General features: G+C 42.6%; 1 protein-coding gene across 1 annotated transcript in view; it reads left to right on the top strand.

Annotated features, from left to right (window-relative positions):
- Positions 1 to 12,716, top strand: part of LOC124264949 (arginine--tRNA ligase, cytoplasmic-like) — a 141,617-nt gene that overhangs the window by 89,757 nt on the left and 39,144 nt on the right. The window lies entirely within an intron of this gene.

The following is a 12,716-nucleotide window of genomic DNA, read 5'->3' as shown; positions in this document are numbered from 1 at the left end:
TCCAGCAATATCACTGTGGGGTAACCTGAAATGGGCTTCACACTTTGTACCCATGTTTAGAACAACGATGGAGAAAGTGAATTGTATTGAATGAAATGCCTGTAACAGTAGAAGAACTTGTGTGAACAGACATGCTGTACCTGTGTTATTGTGAATCATTTGAATATTCTTGCTGTTCATGCTCTCACTGAATTGTCAACAAACCTACCACTGAACCCCAGGGGGTTGGTCATGGCTCACAATGTCAAGTCACGGCATTATCTGGTCCAGACATGATTATTTACACACTGATGTGCAATTCCTGGAGCATCGTTAAGTGTGGCATTAGACAACAAAGAAAGAAAGTGAGGTGTAATTATTGATCTACAATCACTGACAACAATAAATTGATAATGTTTCAAGAGATCAATGGCTGACATAGCTGAAGCTCCACATTCTCAATATAAATAAGTGTATAAAAAGGATATTGCCATGGTTGTTAAGTTTTTCTTTGTTTTGTACATGATATGCTTTTCTGAAAGATACATTTAGGAATCAATTGAGAAACTGTTTGCAAAGCTGACGTCCGGTTACTATCCTTTTCAGGGTACTGTCTTTATCAGGGTACCATCTTTGTCAGGGTACCATCTCTTTCAGGGTACCATGTTTGTTAGGGTACCATATCTTTCAGGGTACTATGTTTGTTAGGGTACCATCACTTTCAGGGTACCATCTCTTTCAGGGTACCATCTTTGTCAGGGTACCATCACTTTCAGGGTACCATCACTTTTAGGATACCATATCTGTCAGGGTACCATCTTTGTCAGGGTACCATCATCAAGCAATTGTATTAATCAGGGTACCATCCATATTGGGGTACCATCTCAGTCTGATGAACAGCCATCGGGATGACCCGTGACAGTTCCTACCAGAATTTACTAACATGATTTAAAATCATAACAAAATTGACAGATTTATATTTTAACCTGTTCTTAACCTCGTTTAACCCATATGTGAAGGCCCAATTATACGTTTGACAAATTGAAACATCATCTTTTGTTCAGTTCAGATGTTCAACCAATAAACCTGTTGTAATGACAATGTTTTGATGGTACAGATGAAAACTGGAGATTGATTCCCCAGATGGGTAGAATGCGTCAAGCCTTACTACAGTGCACTGCCTTCACTTGAATACTGAAAGATGTGTTAAACCAAATTTACTCAATCAAATTCCACCCAATGACACTATCAGCCCAAACTCTTATCTGGCGCCATTAAATTTAGCGGAATCCCCAGGCTTTCAACTGTCGTGGTTAATATGCAGATACTATGATACAACAGATGAAGACTTGTGATGATGTGTTCATTTTGTCCTGTACCGATTCCCTCCACAATGTATTCCCTGGCTGGCACATGTGACCCCGTACCAAAGTCAGCCAGTGGCAGCCATGGTTGGGGCTGTATTGATCTATCTGTGTTTGTGGTAATCGTACAAGCAAAAGCTTGGTGTTTTTACAATCAGTTATTGATCAGGATTTCTTCACCCATGTCTAAATGTTTTTCTAATGTCAGTGAAGTTTTTGTCTGTTTTCGTTTGAAAATGTCAACAGTGTTGACAGAGGCATCATACGATGAAGGTTTATTTTTTATTCTTCAGTACAAGATTGGAGCTTTTTCAAATGCAGTAATGCCCCTAATAAATGTCAATTAGCATCTAATTCTGTCCACTGTCTATTGGTACTATAAAAGAAATGTGCATCAAACCGTAAAAAATGATAGGTTTCAGAACGCAACTTGTAACGACATTTTAGACATTTAGTAGCCAAATGAATCTTGCTGGCACAGGACAATTTGTATTAAGTTATTAGGTGGTGGAATTTTCAATCAAATATTTTCCTTTTATTTTTCTGATGAATAGATTTCATCAACTGATGGGCTCAAAAGAGAGAAGTGGGATGTTGTTGTACCTTTAAGATTTGTTTGTTTGACGTGTAATGGGTTTTTGGATGACCCAGTTTCCTATGAGTTTAGTTTTACGCCACTTGTAGCAGTATTCCAGTAATATCATGTTGGGGGACACCAGAAATGGGCTTCACATATTGCACCCATGTGGGGAATCAAACCCGGGTCTTCGGCATGATGAGTCAACACTTTAGTCACTAGGCTACCCCCCAACCCCAGTTTTCTCAGAGACTGAAAATGTCGCTGAATATGATCCCTGGCTTGTCAGCTCCAAAACAGTGTTTTTGTGCCCAGAGTGGCAAGTGTCCAGGGTGCCATTGTACCAAACAACCTTAGAGCTAAGGCTACCTTAAGTCTATGTTATGGTATGGGAGTTACGGCCACCTTAGCGCTAAGATCGCTTTGTATAACGACACCCAGGACTCATTTTCTGTCCATGCCTCGTCGCGGCACAGCTGAACCACTGTCTCTGGGTGTGTTGACCAGTTCATTAAGAAACATAGAGGATACTTCATCTGTTCTGGCTTTGTGGAAACCTCCAGAGAGTATATATACTCAGCTGGTTGTTGTTTCTGTTCAGTGTTTGTGTCATTGATGCCACTTTGCATTCAGTCTGCATTATGCTTCTTTCTGATTTAGTGCCACCCGCAGCAGTTTTCAAGCTATATGATAGTCTCTCTCACAGACCCTCATTATCTCCCCTTCAACCAAAAACGTTCTTCAGTACAAAACCTCCAAATGGAGTAAGTCTAGACTACCTCAGGTTCTGACTTATTCTCCATGCTTACTGGGGATCCTTTTCACTGTAAATGTAGTTATTTATTTTTATCAAAATTGTATATTTATTCAGAGTAAGCGTTAGTCTAGCTCTAAGACGGCAGTCTGTAAATAACAATGTCCCGTGATTGCCATTATGAACATCAATCTATACATTGGGACATGATGAGGTCCTCATCCAAGTCAGTGAGCCTGACAATCAGATCTCATAAGTTGACACTTACCACGAACATGCTGACGACCAATTCAATAGTGGGCCTTTATGAGTTATGTATCAAATTCCTACCTTCAGATGTGGAACTGTAATGATGTAGTGGCTATTAAGGTGATTTATTTTCTTGTAACATTACACTTGTGTTTTGGAATGTAAAATCATTTTAAAGCAGAACACAAAGTTGTGCATAAAAAACATTTAACGGTGACAAATCAACAAAGTGTTTGCTTTGTGAACATGAAATGCATAGGAAACATAAAGAGAAAGGCTTGGTAGGGCGGACCTGAGATGGTGACCTGGGGTGTTGACCTGATTTGGTGACATGATATGGTGACATTGGGGTGGTGACCTGAGATGGTCACCTGGGATGGTGACCTGGGGTGATGACATGAGACGGTGACCTGAGATGGTGACATGAGATGGTGACCTGATATGCTGACATGGGATGGTGATCTGAGACGGTGACCTGGGGTGGTGACCCGAGATGGTCACTTGGGATGGTGACCTGAGATGGTGACATGGGATGGTGACCTGAGATGGTGACCTGGGGGTGGTGACCCCAGATGGTGACCTGGGGTGGTGACCTGGGATGGTGACCTGGGTTGGCCACCTGGGGTGGTGACCCGAGATGGTGACCTGGGATGGTGACCAACTTTGGAAGTAATAGTGAACATGGTTGACATGAACTGACTGTTGATGTCTCAGCAATGACAATGAAACCTATGAGCTTCTCAAAGTATGGTATTTTAGCTTCCCAGTTATTTGATCTGTTCATTAGAATATCTTTCTAATGGTCCAGATGGACAACCAGATGTTATTCTCTCATTATGCTTCAATAATTGGGTTTGAGGACGTAACTAGATATCCCTTCTTAAGCCTAGTGTCTGTGCAGTTGGTGGGAGGTGCTGTATGGGTTTGTATTGTGCAGTTGGTGGGAGGTGCTGTATGGGTTTGTGCAGTTGGTGGGAGGTGCTGTATGGGTTTGTATTGTGCAGTTGGTGGGAGGTGCTGTATGGGTTTGTATTGTGCAGTTGGTGGGAGGTGCTGTATGGGTTTGTATTGTGCAGTTGGTGGGAGGTGCTGTATGGGTTTGTATTGTGCAGTTGGTGGGAGGTGCTGTATGGGTTTGTATTGTGCAGTTGGTGGGAGGTGCTGTATGGGTTTGTATTGTGCAGTTGGTGGGAGGTGCTGTAGTATTGTGCAGTTGGTGGGAGGTGCTGTATGGGTTTGTATTGTGCAGTTGGTGGGAGGTGCTGTGTGGGTTTGCATTGTGCAGCAGAATGGTGGGAGGTGCTGTATGGGTTTGTGCAGTTGGTGGGAGGTGCTGTATGGGATTGTATTGTGCAGTTGGTTGGAGGTGCTGTATGGGTTTGTATTGTGCAGTTGGTGGGAGGTGCTGTATGGGTTTGTATTATGCAGTTGGTTGGAGGTGCTGTATAGGATTGTATTGTGCAGTTGGTTGGAGGTGCTGTATGGGTTTGTATTATTGCAGTTGGTGGGAGGTGCTGTATAGGTTTGTATTGTGCAGTTGGTGGGAGGTGCTGTATGGATTGTATTGTGCAGTTGGTGGGAGGTGCTGTATGGGTTTGTATTGTGCAGTTGGTGGGAGGTGCTGTGTGGGTTTGTATTGTGCAGTTGGTGGGAGGTGCTGTATAGGTTTGTATTGTGCAGTTGGTGGGAGGTGCTGTATGGGATTGCATTGTGCAGTTGGTTGGAGGAGTGCTGTATAGGTTTGTATTGTGCAGTTGGTGGGAGGTGCTGTATGGGTTTTGTATTGTGCAGTTGGTTGGAGGTGCTGTATAGGATTGTATTGTGCAGTTGGTTGGAGGTGCTGTATGGGTTTGTATTATGCAGCTGGTGGAGGTGCTTGTGCAGTTGGTGGGAGGTGCTGTATGGATTTGTATTGTGCAGTTGGTTGGAGGTGCTGTATGGGTTTGTATTGTGCAGTTGGTTGGAGGTGCTGTATGGGATTGTATTGTGCAGTTGGTGGGAGGTGCTGTATGGGTTTGTATTGTGCAGTTGGTGGGAGGTGCAGTATAGGGTTTGTATTGTGCAGTTGGTGGGAGGTGTATGGGTTTGTATTGTGCAGTTGGTGGGAGGTGCTGTATGGGTTTGTATTGTGCAGTTGGTGGGAGGTGCTGTATGGGTTTGGTATTGTGCAGTTGGTGGGAGAGTGCTGTATGGGTTGGTATTGTGCAGTTGGTGGAAGCTGGGTTTGTATGTTGTCTACAAGGTTACTAGTGTCACAGGTTTCTTGGATTACCAGGTTTTATCATCTTCAGATTCTTGATAACTGAGAGGAGCTTCTATGGCTTATAGTGAAGAACATCTAACACATTTGAGTTTGTCCCAAGTATACCTCTGTTCACCTTAGCAGTGAGAGGGTACCTGGTAGGATGAGGTCTAGCACATGTGGAATCACTCAATCAAGTGACTTTGTTCCAAGTATACCTCTGTTCACCCAGCAGTGAGAGGGTACCTGGTAGGATGAGGTCTAGCACATGTGGAATCACTCAATCAAGTGACTTTGTTCCAAGTATACCTCTGTTCACCCAGCAGTGAGAGGGTACCCGGTAGGATGAGGTCTAGCACATGTGGAATCACTCAATCAAGTGACTTTGTTCCAAGTATACCTCTGTTCACCCAGCAGTGAGAGGGTACCTGGTAGGATGAGGTCTAGCACATGTGGAATCACTCAATCAAGTGACTTTGTTCCAAGTATACCTCTGTTCACCCAGCAGTGAGAGGGTACCCGGTAGGATGAGGTCTAGCACATGTGGAATCACTCAAGTGACTTTGATTCAAGTATACCTCTGTTCACCCAGCAGTAAGAATGTACCTGGTAGGATATAAAAGTAATGTAACTGCTAACCTTCACAATCAGCTTTCACATGCATACTCCCCAAGAAGTTGAGAATGTTCACTTGATGAGAGGAATTTGACACTATATGAATGGACTTGCCCTATAGTATCATTCCTGACCATAGCGTGCTTGGGGTCATTACAAGACTCTTGAATGTGACATTTATAATTTTGTGTCCTTTTGTATGTAATTACAGAGAACTGACAAAAAGTGTATGACCGACTAAGTATTCCCAAGCTATATTTACTTTTGTTGGTTTAATCTGATTCTTTTGAGATTGTAGACAACATCCCTGGTTACATTCCTGTTAAGCTAATTACCAGATGAACCTGAAATTGGGTAACAGTGTAGCGGGGGGGATGAGTATGTGGTGTCATGGCAATATTCACTTGTTTGTAACATGTTTTGGTGACTGAAAGTACAACGCCACACATAGTTGTAGACTAGTTGGAGACCTGCCAGCACAGAGTGAAGCAGTGACTCAGGGCGGATCCAGAGGTGGGTGGGGTGTTGGGTGAACATTTCCCCTTAACCTTTGGACTTCATGATTTATGTGCAACCCCCAACCCCTGCTCCCAAATCCTGGATCCACCCCTGTGACTGGTGCCAGTAACAGAGAGGTCTGATGTGTACAGATGTCACTGTGAAGACCTTGTGTATAATGATGGGGTTCTGAGTCCCCAGCAACCTGTGGTGACTGTAAAGGGCCACTGAACCAACTGGGTGTTCAGGCTTGTGTATAATGATGGGGTTCTAGGTCCCCAGCAACCTGTGGTGACTGTAAAGGGCCACTGAGCCAACTGGGTGTTCAGGCTTGTGTATAATGATGGGGTTCTGGGTCCCCAGCAACCTGTGGTGACTGTAAAGGGCCACTGAGCCAACTGGGTGTTCAGGCTTGTGTATAATGATGGGGTTCTGGGTCCCCAGCAACCTGTGGTGACTGTAAAGGGCCACTGAGCCAACTGGGTGTACAGGCTTGTGTATAATGATGGGGTTCTGAGTCCCCAGCAACCTGTGGTGACTGTAAAGGGCCACTGAGCCAACTGGGTGTACAGGCTTGTGTATAATGATGGGGTTCTGGGTCCCCAGCAACCTGTGGTGACTGTAAAGGGCCACTGAGCCAACTGGGTGTTCAGGCTTGTGTATAATGATGGGGTTCTAGGTTCCCAGCAACCTGTGGTAACTGTAAAGGGCCACTGTGAGCCAACTGGGTGTTCAAGCTCAGTGACTTTGTTGATTGCTCATGCTATCAATCACTGCATTGTCTAATCTCTCCCCATTTATATTAATAAGTGCATTAATAAAGTGCTAAACTCCATTCACAAGGTGAATGCCCATAGCGCTAGCAATCAAGGCGCAGCACACTATTACCCTGGTTAGCCCAAGCTGCCTGTGAGGAGCTAGAAGGTTAATAGTCACATGACTTATCCTGTCGGGTACCCATTGTCTGCTGGGTGAACAGAGCCAAATTTGAACAAACTCACTTGCCTACAGTGAGACCACATGTATCACAGATGCTTTATTGTAGGGCATGACTGAAGTCTTAGAAACTCTCAGGAGTCAAACTGCCAAACACAGTCACCCATCCAAGGACTCTCCGTGCCCAGCGTTGCTTAACTTCAACTGATGTGTGACCTGAGCTCTGCGCACAAGAGCGCACACCACCATCTTGACAAAGGTTTGTTGAAAAAAAGGAAAAACTAGTTGAGTAAATGTCCCCTGCATGTTTAAGATAAGCTTCTCAAACGTCTTTTGAATAGTGTATGTTACACAACCTGACATCCAATCCATCTGAAATTACTAACATCCAAACGGTATGGGCTGTTGCTGCCCTACTTGAGTGTGTGATGAATGGGAGGAAGCACTTCTAGTACTGGCACGTCTGTCAGCTGGTGCAGATTCGGCCTTAAATAGGCCTTAAATAGGCCTTAAATAGACCATTAGCCATGTCCCATCAGGGCTTCGTAAAGGGCATATTGATCATGTTGTAACAGGTTGTACTTGCATATCTGTTCGATTCATATCCTATTAAAGTTCTATATTGGCTGTCAAAGTGTAACTATTCAATATGTTATGAATAGGGTTATTCTCTGGACGCATCATCAGTCATGTTCAACAGTTGCACAATTCAGCAGTTTATTGGTTTCTACATTGTGATTTAATGGCAGGTGCTTGGTGGTTTGTTGAAACAGATTGTTTAAAGTATTGTATGATCTATTTTGTACAAGGGAGATATTTTTCTGGAGATTTCCATTAGTGACTTTGTCACATCAGTAATTGAATATTTGTGTTTAAGAATTGACTTTGTCTTTGTGTGAAAGGGATGACATCCTCCTCGCACGTTTTCACTCATTGTAGGAAGGTTCATACTCCTGTGACGTCGATTCCCATTGCTGTATTACTTGAGTCGCTACATGTGAGCTGTGTAAAACACACACTGATGTCATGTCAGCGGTGGTCATAGTGAAACAGTGAGTTTAGATTTACGCCACACTCAGCAATATTCCAGCTATATTGCGGTGGTCTGTAAATAATCGAGTCTGGTCCAGACAATCCAGTGATCAAAGGCATGAGCAATGATCTGCGCAATTGGGATACGATGACATGTGTCATCCAAGTCAGCCCGACCACCCGGTTCCGTTAGTCGCCTCTTACGACAAGCATGGGTTACTGAAGATCAGTTCTAACCTGGATCTTCACGATTGCGGTGGTCATAAACTAGTGAACACCATGGTATTGCTATTTGGGATCTTTTAGTGATGATATAATTATGGAAACAAATAAGTGAACATCACTGTTCCTATGTAATATTCTCAGATTTTCAGTGATAGTGCTTTACAAAACTTGTGAAGAAACCTGGAAGAGAATATATGAACATAAGTAGTTCCATATTTTCCCTTACTTGTTTCCTTCAGTATATATGGCTGTTGCTTTCTGAATCAACCAGTCTCATAGTCATTTCACAAGGCGTCAGACTAGTGAATACAGTCTAGGTGGAAAATAATCATCTGTATTGCTGATAGAAAAAAATGTTGCAGAACAAGAGATGATATGAGCATCTGTACTCAGATGTCTTGTATTAACACTGTTAGTGGTTTGATTAGATTTAAAAAAACATCATTAGATAAGCATGTCAGTTTAAAAAATACATTTATGATTAAGTTAGTTTCATTGCTTTGTAATTTACTGACTTCACGTGGGCCACGTCAAAGTTGGAAGCAATTATATGGCATCGTTTTTGTTTCTGCTTGATAAAAGTTCTATCATTACTGAAAGTTTATTAAGGAAGTTGGATAGCCTTGTGGTTACAGCGTTTGCTTGTTATCCATGGGAGTTCATTTCCTGCTTTGGTACCATATGGAGATCATTTCCTGTGTCCTTCAGCCCAGATGTTGCTGGAATACTGCTTAATGACGTGTAGTATGTTTACATACATAATTTGGTTGGCCTTTACTGAAGAAGCTTTGATGTAAGATTAATTTTGCTACATGTAAATTACATGTATTTTGTTTCCAACTTGTAATGAAAGATTCAAGATGAAACGTAACTAATATGTCTCTTCAATTAATCAGTTACTAACGTCAGAGTGGGGCTTTATTTCGATCTACATCTGTATCGTGATTGTTCAAGCTGGTGAATAATGATCAGGGCAGTGATAGGTGGCCGGAGCGGCCGCATGTGATGTATTAATATCTCTACTTGATATGGGAATGAAGGCGTCGGATGAAATAACTCTATTAGTGCACAACAAGAATGACAGTGCTTAATGACACGTCTTCCGTGATCCGTCCTCAATACAGTCGGGTAGCTGTCTGGTTCATGTTAGTCAACATCTATATTTGCGTCAAACGTGATTGTTGCAGTATTTACTTAATTGATATCTTGTCTCAGACAGAGCATAATGGTGAATTAGGTCATTGGAATATAGGTACCGGAAAGCGATGGATTGTAAACTGAAAAATCATTGGTACTTGATTCTAGGAAATTGTCTGGATTGGTTGGTTGACCAGTTGTCAAGTGAGTTGATGGGTGTTTTGGGGTGCTGTGGTCAAGTGAATTTGTGATGTTTCACAGTGAGTGGATGAGTGAGTGAGTGATCGTGCAGGAAGTTAGCGTGATTGTGTTTGTGTATGTATGTGGGTGAGTGAGTGAGTGAGTGAGTGAGCTTGTAGGTAGGCAGGCAGTAATATGGTTTGTGTATGTATGTGGGCTGGTGAGTGGGTGAGTGAGTGAGTGAGCGAGCGAGTGAGCTTGTAGTAAGCGGACAAGGGAGTTGTTGCATCTGTTTGTATGGGTGTGTGAACTGGTGAAAAATCAATGGTGTTTGGTTAAATGGATGAATGATATTGTGAGAGAATCGATGTGTGTGTGAATGAACAGCCCATATTTCCATTCCTAAACTGTGTTCATCTAAGTTATTACCACACTTTCCTCCTTATATACATGACCCAGGCCTATACATAGCATCTGTTTATATCTGTAATGGATGAACCCCAGTCCAGCAACATCACCATTAACATCTTCATCCAGAACAACGAACCAAACTGATCTCAGCTGCTGTACAGTCATCTTGGAGTTCAAGTTATGTATGCTACATTTTAAGAAAAAGTAATTCACAGTTGTCGACATCCATCTGATAAAACAGCAGGCATTATGTGCAAAAACAAGAAAAATTGGTCGAAGAAATTCATGACGCCATGAGGAAATCTTCAAGTGTGCCAGAAAAAGACCACATGATGCAAGAAATGAGGTTGATTACCTGAGTTGTGCTGACATCTTCTCTGGGTGACAATTTGTCAGCGGGAAGAACGGTGTATTATCATTTTAAAAGAAAAACATGGAATAATTGTTTCCTTGGAATTTGTGATGGTGACAGCACTCTCCCCAACAGTGTAATAGTGAACAACCTTAGTATGAGCTCTCAGGTCGACGCTGAAGTGTGGAGGGTTCACTGTCACACTGAGGAAAATAGTCTAAAGATGGTATTCCTTTTGTCAGAGGGTTAGAGGTCATTTAAGTTGTCTTGGTGCTTTTTGAGGGTCTTGTCACTTAAAGGGATGCTCCTTCTCTCTGAGGTATGAATCAGAGGTGTGGTCTGTGAATGGTTTGATAGGCATTCTAGAAGTTGGTGACTCAAAAATGAAACACACAACTTTATGGATGACAACTTCTTATTTATTGCATAGAGCGACGTTTCGATGTAGATCGTGGTGTGTGAAGTCAAGCAGTCGGTCAGTCAGATGGCATTAAGGGGATGAAACAACCGCTAGTGAGTTTGGAGCCAGTAGACTGAGTAAAATATGCAAGCCTCAACTTATTTACTCTCTTCCAAATTGCTGCCTTGAGATCTCTTTCAGGTGTCATCAAAGATAACAGTTTGAGATTTCATAGTTTCTAAATACCCTGGATGCAGATTGAATAAAAGCAGTATGTATTTTGCTGATAACCTGTTATTGCTTAAATATTCTTTCAAGCATTTTTGTGTATAGTTTTTAAACAATAATTTGTAGAAACATGAAAATAATTCAAATTCACAGATATTTTAATGAATCGATAGTAAACTAATATCATAATGTCTCTTTATTATAACTGTTTGACAGTTAAATATTTATGGCCTGAAGTGAAAATCTTTTCACTGTAATTTTTGAATTTTTGCCGATAATAGCAGTATATCTGGAGTGTGTTAACTGTCTCTGTGGTCACTCATACTCTTATCATATGTTGGCATTGGACAATTACCCAATCCTGATGCTGGTTATCTCAGTATTAAGCTTGTGTGCAAGATGTAGACAAGCTCCTCTAAGGACTGTCATTATGTACTTGTTCCCTTTGGCAGTGTAGGTCTTAGTATGAAGTATAAGGAGCAGATCAGATCAGGTCAGATTAACTTTGCCCTATAAGAGGAAAACATGCACTAACCCTGACCGTGTTGACCATCAGTGCGTTTCTCCAGTTGAATCCTGGTTGTGCTTGTGTGCCATCTAACCGTGTTGACCATCAGTGTGTTTCTCCAGTTGAATCCTGGTTGTGCTTGTGTGCCATCTAACCATGTTGACCATCAGTGTGTTTCTCCAGTTTAATCTAGGCTGTGCTTGTGTGCCATCTGACCGTGTTGACCATCAGTGTGTTTCTCCAGTTGAATCCTGGTTGTGCTTGTGTGCCATCTGATTGTGTTGACCATCAGTGTGTTTCTCCAGTTGAATCCTGGTTGTGCTTGTGTGCCATCTGCCATCTGTTTCTCATGTTGACCATCAGTGTGTGTTTCTCCAGTTTAATCCTGTTTCTCCAGTTTAATCTGTTTCTCCAGTTGGCTGTGCTTGTGTGCCATCTGACCAGGCTGTGCTTGTGTGCCATCTGACAGTGTTGACCATCAGTGTGTTTCTCCAGTTGAATCCTGGTTGTGCTTGTGTGCCATCTGACAGTGTTGACCATCAGTGTGTTTCTCCAGTTGAATCCTAGGCTGTGCTTGTGTGCCATCTGACAGTGTTGACCATCAGTGTGTTTCTCCAGTTGAATTGCTTGTGTCCTGGCAGTTGAATCTGTGCTTGTGTGCCATCTGACTGACAGTGTTGACCATCAGTGTGTTTCTCCAGTTGAATCTAGGTTGTGCCTTGTGTGTGCCATCTGACAGTGTTGACCATCAGTGTGTTTCTCCAGTTGAATCCTGGCTGTTGCTGGTTGTGCTTGTGTGCCATCTGACAGTGTTGACCATCAGTGTGTTTCTCCAGTTGAATCTGTGCTGTTGTGCTTGTGTGCCATCTGACAGTGTTGACCATCAGTGTGTTTCTCCAGTTGAATCTAGGACCATTGTGCTTGTGTGCCATCTGACAGTGTTGACCATCAGTGTGTTTCTCCAGTTGAATCTCCAGGTTGTGCTTTTGTGCCATCTGACTGTTGACCATCAGTGTGTTTCTCCAGTTG

The sequence above is a fragment of the Haliotis rubra genome, unplaced genomic scaffold, assembly GCF_003918875.1.
Source record: "Haliotis rubra isolate DU_JTF1 unplaced genomic scaffold, ASM391887v1 Scf121, whole genome shotgun sequence".
NCBI classification, from domain to species: Eukaryota; Metazoa; Mollusca; class Gastropoda; order Lepetellida; family Haliotidae; genus Haliotis; species Haliotis rubra.
Note: the sequence above shows the minus strand (reverse complement) of the source record. Positions and strands in the feature narration are given on the sequence as shown.